The 7,609-nt window shown below is 26.9% G+C and overlaps 1 long non-coding RNA gene across 1 annotated transcript; it reads left to right on the forward strand.

The window, feature by feature from the left end:
• Positions 4,063-5,018, forward strand: LOC110266221. The gene is made up of 2 exons (XR_002353265.1): positions 4,063-4,216; positions 4,583-5,018. It is a non-coding gene; the product is annotated as an uncharacterized LOC110266221 (long non-coding RNA).

A 7,609-nucleotide genomic window follows, 5' to 3' on the forward strand; every position in this document is an offset into this window, starting at 1 on the left:
TTGATAGATCCTTGTAATATTTTTCGTTTTGGTAGATATGTGTAATATTGGTCTCCAATTAGTTTATATATGCATTTTGTCCTTAAAACTGTAAATAAATATATAATTTAAAATTAGTTCATAATAATACTTTTGAAGATCTCCGGATCTTACAATGTCAATCTCTAGTAATTAGCACCCCAACCTGAAAACAGGTAGTTCAGGTAGTGGAGGCAATGCAAATTGCAATGTCCCCTAATCATGAACTCTGGCCTTAATGAATGCTACCATGAAAACCAAAAAGTGTGGGAAAAATCAAACCATAGCCCAACTTGTTCTCCATGGCCATTATCTGATAAATGAGAGAGACAAACAAAATCATTACTTGCACAAACGTTTTCATCTTAGTGAGCTTATAAAAAATAAATTCTTCCCACAGCATATATATAGGACAATAATTTTAAGACATGCTTTATGATCTTTAGGAAAAGTTGATTCCTCTAAATTATGCTAAACCAATTATTTAAGTACACTATTTAGCCATAATTAATTAATTATAATATCTTTTGGACATTCTTATAATAACATCCCACTATAAGGCCACTACCAACTTGGAACAAGGAGAATAACTAATCCAAAATTATTTAATTTCTTTAATGTTGAATAATAACTAATAGGGACACGCTACTCTAAAGATTATTTTGTATAGCGATAATACTAAAGAAATTGAAAAAAAAATAGCTAAAATTTATTTTATTTAACATTTATTAATTATCATAACAATTAATAAATATTAAATAAGGTAAGTTATAATTCTTTTTAATTAATTTTTTTTAGAAAAATATAGGTAGACAATGAAAATATTAAACAATGTAAATAATAGATATATCGGATATTTAATTTACTAAGTGTGTGAATAGTTATTCTAATATTAAGATTTAAGTAAGTAATTTGGGATGTAATGTATTTTATTTGAATTGAACTAATTTTAAGGTCCATTATTTATATTATTCAAAAAAAATTATTAGATACCTAACATAACTCATTTTTTTTGTTACTATACATTTCTATTTGTCTAGATTGTATTTTTGCCGTTGAAAACAGTTACACATGTGGTATTAATAGCGTGCACTAACACTATTAGTTAATGATTTTATATTTTAAAATGAATCTCTTTATTCTCAGTATAAATTTATATTTTCATAGTATAAATTTATATTTTCACATTATAATTGACCTAGCTAATATAATTCCAATTAGATGTTGAATTGAATGAGGTTGATCATCAAGCTCCTGATCTTGGTTCCAATCATTTTCTCTCACTTTTGAAGTCTATGCACGCATGTCCATTAGGCTTATGTTGTACAAGACTACAAGAGAATCTGCATTGATGTTTTCCACTCTACATGGTTTTTTACCTAAGCACCCTTGGCTCTTTTACCGAAATATGCTCGTTTCATTGTGAGGGCAATGACAAATTTAACAATTTTTTTTTTCTTTTTCTTTATATCATGGGATTGGGAATATATGTCTCTGAAGCATGTGACCAAAAAGCAAACATGAATGAACATGGAACCTCAAAAGAGCAAGGGCTTTTGGTATGTAGTCAAAAGCAACAATAATGAAGTGCTGGGAAAAAAATTGACAACAGTGGACCATCTTTGACCAAAGTCCATGACGCCAAAACTAAACTAGGATGAGGACAAACAAGGATTTCCCCAATGTATAACCAAAAAAAGATATTCTTAGATTTTAGTAAAATTCTGTGTAAATAATTAAATATAACCATAATTAATAAGAAAATTGACTAATTAAAATGACAATTATTAAATTCAAACTTTTATTTCAAATGACATATTCTTAATTATTAAATAATTTGCACATGATACACATGATATTCTAAAGCACACTTAGTTATTGAATAATTAACTGATGAGGGAAAAGATGATAGTACAAAACATTAGTAACAGTGACTAGAATCTGTTGCAAACTTGCAGTGCCTTTTTTTCCCCTTTATTCTTTATTTGTGATGTATGTTTGTTGTTTTGGTAACTCATTCAAGGTTTAGAAAATTAGAACATATTGTTCATTGAATTTACTCATCAGCAGTGAAATAATTTTGTAGTGTCTTAGTACAAATTTACAACTCTGTAGATTGTTGGAGAAAGAAACCTACCTGGATTCATTAAGTAAGAGATTTTCAAGAGGATTAAGCACAAGAGTAGTAAAAATAGAGCTTGATAATTATTAAATGACACAACACAAGAATTAAAATGTCCCTATAGCTATTTGTGATTATATTTTACATAATTTCTTGGTGCAAAGACAAGTTCTGTCAATTAAGGAAGAAAGCTTGACCAATAAGAGAAAAAAGTATTCCAGGTCATCAACATAAATAAAGTTTTCAACAGCTATATGGCTCTTGATTCATATAATGAGCACCATACATGATTCAATATATATATATTTATTTATAAGTTTAATGATTTGATTATTGCCCATCCATGAGGATTATGTAATTAGTTTAAATAAAATTATTTTTTCTCCATATATGCATAAATGTGTGCTATTAAAAACAATTCAAGATGCAAAAATTAAGCTGAAAATAATTTCTCTCAAATAGTGAATAGCCTAAAATTGATAAAACAAATAGCCTAAAAAAGGATAAAGGGATTACAAGAAAGAAATGATAACATAGTAGCCAGTGAAAATCGAAAACCAGAAGTATCCTTCAAAGAATAATTATATATTGAGAAACAAAATATTAGTCTTTTTTGTCCTTCAATTTTTTAAACTAATCAAAACGAACGGTACTTATTTTTTATTGTAGATCAAGTTGAATAGTCTCTATGTACACAATCAACAACATTAACTCAAAAAAAGCTTGTGTGGACCGTTAAATACATGGCATATCATTAGACAAATTGACACGGTGTAAAAGTGTTTCAATCAATTTTATAGATATTAAAATCGAACCGATAATTAATTCGACTAAAATACTGAATTATTGAATTAATAGTTTAATTAGTATATTATTGATTCAATCAATTGACCTAATTATAATTNTATATTATATTATTAAAAAAGCATTCTATGTAATTAAAATGTAATTTATCCAATTTTATATAGTATATTTAATTAAAAGTACCATATATAACAAGGAGAAAGTTTAGTGGAACAAGGGGAACCTTTAGACTGTTTACGTTTTGAAACTTCTCTGTCAATGATAGGAAGAAGAATGCTAAAGGAGAAGAAACAAAAGAGTAGCTAGGGAAAGGCCGAAAAGAACAGTTAGGTTTCCCTTTAGTGAATGATTTACAAATAACTCTAAACATTTAAAGAATTAAAAAGCATATAAAAGTGGTAAAAATATATGTCGTAGTGTGGTACTAGGTATTGGTTGGATTTGGTAAACGGAATGGGATTTGAACTCCCATACAAAAGGCATGGAAGTAAGAATAATTAAAAGTAGGATAAACTAGTAAACTACCAAAATTTATCTAAATTATTTTGTTACTGATAAAAATATTTTAAATTTTGTTATCAATAAAAATGTCAAAATTATTTAAAAACATAAAAAAATGTCTAACATTAAATATATATTCTCAACAAAATTTTAGAGAATGAATTTTGATGCGATTTTTTGTAGCATGATTAAAAAAATAAATATTTTAATCCTTAAAATTTGGTTAGTTTTCGCTAAGTATATATTTTTTTGTGATTTTTTGGCCAACAAAAACCAATAATACTTTTAAAAAATACAGAGTCTAGAAAAATCAAACTTTTATCTTTTTTTTGCGTAAATTTTTTAAATAGTTATCTAAATATTCTTATAAAATTTTAGATCAAATACATAAATATTTTGTTAAATATAAAAATCGTTTGCCACATATAAAAAATAATATTTTTTTAGATATTTTTATTGTATTTTTAAATAATTTTAAAATATTTTTATTGATAACAAAATTTAAGAGTATTTTTATCTAAAAACGAATACATAGGGAACAAGTGGAGGCCTGGCCCTAACTTTTTAAAAAAAGAAAAACTAATAATAAAATTTAAGAAGTTCAACCCAATAAAATATAATGATTTTAATTTTTTTTAAATTTCTAAACTGAGTAAACACTACATGTCTACGTTATCTTTCTTCCCTTATTCCTTTTGACATTTAGTATTCTTTTGAAGCCATAACTTGAAGAGCCACGCTCTCCACTGTCAAGTGTCACAACGGTACAAGGTACAATATCTTAAACACTTTTTTATTATATATTTTAAATTTTAAATTTCTTAGACTTAGAGATTATATATCTTAAACAGTTACTATGCACTCTATTATTCTTGTTGATATATCTCTATGTATAACCTAAGTAAATATGTTCGTATAAAGTTTGCCACTATTTAATTTAATTTAATTTTCATTTAGATTTAGATTCACATTTTACAGAGGATGGACAATTAACAATGATCTTTTAATTTTCAACAATTATCAAACCATTTTTCATAGTTAAACATCTACTTAAACATCTACTGTTATTTTTAAATAGCTTTAATAATGAAATTATTACTTTTATAAATGTTGAGTTATACACGTATAAAATTTTAGTCATGCAGCTCATTCATCAAAGATTTCCCAACATGCCTCCTACATGTCCATTATGCCAGGAAGAAAACGAAACAATAAACCATTGTATATTTCAGTATGAAAATGCGAAACTGATATGGCAAAAGGTAGAAATGGAAGCATATATACCTGGATCTAGGATAATTAACTTCTTTGATTGGTGGAATTCAATAGTAAGTCTTCTAGAACGCCAACCAAATGGAGGCAGCAGGCTCCTGCTCACGGCGATTCTGATTTGGAGTATCTAGAAAGAACAAAATCAAAGGGTATTTGAGCAACGAGCTACTCCTCCAGAAGTGATTGCCACCAATGCTGCCAAACATCACCAAGAAATCCTTGCTTGTCCGCTGCATCTTCAACGTTAGTTCCGTCTTCAACTTTCCCTTTCTTCTTTAGTTTATTTAATTACCTTATCTCACTTGTGAGTGAAATATCTTGGAGAATCCTTCTCTTTTTTTGTCCGCTTATGTTCTTCACTTTGGACAATATTTATTTATTCTTCTTTTGATGAATAAAATAAATTGGATGTCTTTGGGGAAAAAAAAACTATTGATATTGTCATACGGATTCCATTGATGCTGTACTTTTAGTAGTTTTTGAGCAAATGCTACTGTGAGCAAATGCCACTTTGAGTTCTATTTCATTGATGCTGTATGTCTAGTAATTTTTTTTTATTTTGTTATTGATGTTTAATTAATAAAAAATATTTAGACTTTGTTTATTCATGTGAGTACATAATTATTTGAATTTTTTTTTAAGTAAAAAAAAATTAGAACATTTTATGATGAGAAAGTAAAGTAAAATTAATGTAATTTTTAAGAAAAAAGCTACTAATAATATTGGTATTCAAACAACTAAATCCTCTAATCTTATTTCACAAGAAGTTTAAGTAAGTGAACTCTTTAATCTTACTTAAAATACACTGAGAAGAAGATTGCTGAAAAATTTGACACCAATTCTATTATCGATAAATTTTATGATATGAAGAATCGACGTGTACCATTTAGTTAGTAAAAAGTACACATATTTTTTTGTATTTTAAATATATATTCTCTATCAGTATATTTTTGTAATGCATCTTACATTATAATTTATTTGCATATATTTTTATATTATATATATTATTGGCCCCCCATGATAACATTTCTGGATCCGTCCCTGGTGATACTCATACATTATTATGAACAGTGTACACAAACAACTCATTCATAGGCTACAAAATCAACAAAAAGAAAATGTGTATAAACGTATGAGAGAGAGAGAGAGAGAGAGAGAGACTAAAATAAAAGTAAAATTTGTCTAGGAATGGAAGTTATGATAACAGAATAAGCAGATTCTGAGAAGCTGGACACAATGATGGTTTGTGTCTTAATGAAAATGGACCAAATCACACTTCCAGGAAACCCGTTATGTTGTTTCAATTTTCATAATATTTCATCATATGCTGATTGTGATGTACGTGATTATACTCTATACTCTTCCTCAATAAAAATGTGCAACATGGGTCAAAATCAAAAAGTGCTTCTTCAAAATTTTATAATACTTTATAAACCAACCTTTTATATATGTTTTGTCATATCTAGCATTTTACTTACCTTTCAATATACCTAATCCTGATAAACATTTGATTATGTTTTTATTTTCTTTAATACATTCGGAATATTCATGAAATACGAATTTCGTATTTTTTTTCACGATACCCTTCCACTGATAAATCAATGACTAATTCGGTATTAATTAAAGTTTTATTTAAGAGTTTGCTGTTAGCCAACAAATTATTATATGCACAAAACAAAATTCAAATATTCAATACCAGGAAGAGAGCTAAATGAAATATTAAAGGGAGCCAAAAATATTTATACAATAAAATAAGACTAAAATAAAATTTTAAAAGAGGCTAAACTGAAATTTACATATAATTTACATGTAAAAAATTAAAATTAGAAGGGAGGGCTGTTGCCCCCTTTCTCTCTATGTAGCTCCGCCCTGCCCCCGCCCCTGTCCAATACTTAGTTAAACGAACTAATAAACTAATAATATTTAGGCTGATCTAAATTGGTTTACGGTTCTCATATTTACATTCATTATTTTTTTTTCAACATCAACAAAAAAAATTTTGGGCTGAAAAGTGTAAGTTGTTGAAACTTGTAGTTCAATAAAAAAGCAAAAATCTTACTATAATTAGTTAATTACAGAAAGTAGAAAGTAAAGTAAAATTAATGTAATTTTTAAGAAAAAAGCTACTAATAATATTGGTATTCAAACAACTAAATCCTCTAATCACAAGAAGTTGTAAAAGTATTAAAAGTATTTTAATTGAGTTGCTAGAGCCTTAAATTTAGACATTTGAACATATATTCATTGCTAAAAATTTTAACCAAGTAAATTTATATGCAGTGTAAGATTTAGAAGTTAAAAGCTGGAGTTTAACTCCACGCACAAGATTTTATCAATGTCAAAATAATTCAAATACATTTTGTGTGGTTTATACGTAAAAGTATTTTAATTGAGTTGCTAGAGCCTTAAATTTAGACATTTGAACATATATTCATTGCTAAAAATTTTAACCAAGTAAATTTATATGCAGTGTAAGATTTAGAAGTTAAAAGCTGGAGTTTAACTCTTCATGGGACACGCACAAGATTTATCTTATTAGGCAATATGCATCCTTATTATACCTAAATTGCTAAAATCAACGTGGCTTAGACATTGACAATGATTCATGCCTTCTCAAATTCGTCATCAACTTTAAAGTAGATATTTCTTAACTTTTTTTAGAAAAAAGTAAACTGTGTCTATCAACATTTACGGTTTTACTATATGTTATTGTTATGAATTTATCCAAAACCACCAAGATCACATTAGAAAAAAATCATTAACTTCGTTTAAATAAATATCTATTTAATCTTTACAATAATTAAAAAAATTAATATATTAAGAACTGGACATATACTTATATACTAATATTTTAACGAATAAATTTTTATAGTAGTGCCTGAGATTCATCGA

The sequence above is a fragment of the Arachis ipaensis genome, chromosome B09 (genome assembly GCF_000816755.2).
Source record: "Arachis ipaensis cultivar K30076 chromosome B09, Araip1.1, whole genome shotgun sequence".
In the NCBI taxonomy this organism is placed as follows: domain Eukaryota; kingdom Viridiplantae; phylum Streptophyta; class Magnoliopsida; order Fabales; family Fabaceae; genus Arachis; species Arachis ipaensis.